Raw genomic sequence first — 3,027 nt, 5'->3', positions numbered from 1 at the left:
TTTAAAAAAGTAAGCAGCAGTGTAGCATAGGCAAATGTGAACGGAGGGATTGTCTTCAAATCCTGACTCTGCCACTATATCACCCTGAGCAAGACACTTCATCTCTCTCTGTATCAGTTTCTCAGCAATTAAATATTGTCATAGGAAGGTACGTCACACTGATAGGAGGGTTCAGTGAAGTAATGTATGTGAAAGTCCTGGCACTTAATAGGTGATTAAGAAATGTTTGCTGAATGATTTGAGACAACTGATATTTGTAAAAGTTTGTCTTCTCAATAACATCCTAATGTCATTGTGATGTCTCTGCTCTAGGGTAGACTGGTTTATCTATAAGCTTCTGAGACCAGGGACCGTATCTGTGGGATTCTTTGTTCTCAACTCTATAGTATGCATTGGGTTTTTAATAAACAATTTTTGCTTGCCTCTGCTCAGCAAACAAGTTTCTTCTTCCTACTTATCCTTCTGATCCTTTGACCAGTACGTTCCTCAGCATCGTTTGTCTGTCAGGTTCAGAGATTATCTGTTGCAGACAATTTGGGCCAGGTTGTTGTTGTTGTTGTTGTTTAATGGTTGTTTGTGAGGGATTTATTTCAGTACAAGCACTGAAGAAGAGAAGAGAGGGAGCAAGGCCTAGTACAGAGAAGGCATTCAAATATTCATAGAATATATTAGGTGCAGGTGGGTGCACACATAAGCAGAAGGCAACAGGAATGAGGCAAAAAGAGAAGGGGGTAATGCTGACGAGCGCCTAATTCAATAAAATTACCGAATGTTTAGTACATGCAGATGAGGACGCTGAGATCATCCTCAGATCTGCAGTCTTATCTGGTCAGACATGTTTCAAAATTCAGAAACCTCTGGATTTTAGAAAGATATATGGTATGTATCCCATAGATTACATAACATCTTCCGCAGGTAACTCTAGCGGTAACGCCACATAATCAGATGCACTAATATTTATGCATTGAAATATATGAATAGTCACGCCTAGCGATATAAATAAAGACTACAAGTAGCTCCATATTAGTCCAGATCAAGCCAGGTATCGCTGCCAAATAAGTTACAAAACATATTTTTCAGAGCTTTTTTGATTTTGGAATTTCAGATAAAGGATTGCAGGCCTGGGGTGGGTAGTAGAGATGAGTGAGAGCTCAGGGGTGTCAGACTCCAGCAAAGGGCCACTTCCTTGCCGTAGGAGTTCCCCGTTGCTGTTGAACAAGTTACTACAGATGAGCAGCTTAGCAATGCAGACGTGTTCTCTTACAGTTCTGGAGATCGGAAGTCCAAAGTGGATCTCCTTTGGCTAAAATCAACGGGTCAGTAGGGCTGTGTTTCTTCCGGAGACTCTAAGGGAGAATCTATTTTCTTGCCTTTTCCAGCCTCTAGAGACTGCCCACATCCTTGGCTCATGTCCCTTCCTCTATCTTTAAAGCCAGCAATCGCAGATTAGATTCTTACATCCCATCACTCGGACCTTCTCTTCTGCCACCCTTTTCCATTTAAAAGGCCCTTGTGATTACCTTAGGTCCAACCGGATAAAGCAAGGTGTACTAACCAGGGTTCTCCAGAGAAACAGAACCCATAGTGTGTGTGTGTGTGTGTGTGTGTGTGTGTGTGTGTGTGTGTGTGTGGAGAGAGAGAGAGATTGATTTAAGGAATTGGCTGATGCAAAGATAGAGGCCAGCAAGTCCAAAATCTGCAGGGTGGGCCAACAGGCTGGGGACCAGGGAAGCACCAATGTTACAGTTCAAGTCCAAAGGCCATCTGCTAGAGGACTCCTTCTTGCTTAGAAGAGGTCAGTCTTTTGTTCTATTAAGGCCTTCAGCTGATTGGATGAGGCCCGCCCACACTTTGGAGGGCAATCTGCCTTACTGAAAGTCCACTGATTTAAATGTTCTTCTCACCCAAAAACACCTCTACAGAAAAATCCAAAATAACATTTGATTAAATAACTAGGCATTGTGGCCCAGCCATGTTGACACTTAAAATTACCCATCACATAGGCTAATTTCCTTTCTCCAGGTCAGTAGATTAGTGGCCTTCTTTCCATCTTCAACCTAATTTTACCTTGCCAGGTAACTTAACATATTGTCATTCCCAGGGATTAGTTCATGGATATCTTTAGGACCATTATTTTGCCTACCACGGTGGGGTTGTGTAAGTTGTGCACAACAGAGTTCTAAGGGGAAAGCACTCACATAGATTGCAATTTCAATAGTGCCCTCTGAAGTGATGCAAAGTGGAGTTCCTTTTCCAGAGCCCACTTGCCTAAAAAAAGCCATTGCACATACCCTACCAGGGAGAAAGTATAGTAAAACTTTTTCTAGGCTCATCCTCTGGAAAACATGGTGATGATGGCTTCTGCGTAAATATATCTGCTAGTTCCATAAGAACTGAGATGGAGCCAGGGTCCCTAGGGAATCACCCACCCTGTGACGTGCAGGAGCATAGTTGTTAGGTTTTCAGTTCCAAGTCTTCTTCAGGACCAAGCCAGGATGGTTTCTAGTAGGCTTCTAACACTCAAACAGGATTGCCTCCTTCAGATAACTCTGGATATTTTGTGGCAGAGAAGAGGGGAAAACTGTGTTCTTGATTATGGGAAGCCTGGTGAAAGGTTCCAAAGGAATTGCTACCAGTCCAGCATCTGAGGCAGGGAATTTTTGGGTCGGGTATGGTTGAGTGGGTAAAGAGTATAATCTCAATAGCTATGGAGCCTGATAGATCTTTCTGCAGAAGAACACTGTTTTGTTTTTTTTTTTTCAGGAGAACGCAGAAATTGCTGGAGTAGCTTATATTTTTATTGGTTTTGCATAGATGACAGAGAAACCAAATACCTTCTAAATGCTCAAGTCAGCAGACAGATGTACCTTTACAACTTGCTCTATTCCCCTCTCCCTAAACAAAGCTCAGAACAGAAGTAAAACAGGAGAGAAGAATCAGAAAGTCTATCGTATGGTTTCACTCATATGTGGAACATAAGAAATAGCGCAGAGGACCACAGGGGAAGGGAGGGGAAAACTGATTGGG

The sequence above is a fragment of the Eumetopias jubatus genome, unplaced genomic scaffold, assembly GCF_037043125.1.
Source record: "Eumetopias jubatus isolate StellerSeaLion01/CBP00866 unplaced genomic scaffold, mEumJub1_p1.0 scaffold_11, whole genome shotgun sequence".
NCBI lineage: Eukaryota > Metazoa > Chordata > Mammalia > Carnivora > Otariidae > Eumetopias > Eumetopias jubatus.
The sequence above is the reverse complement of the archived record's forward strand: the minus strand, read 5'-3'. Positions refer to the sequence as shown.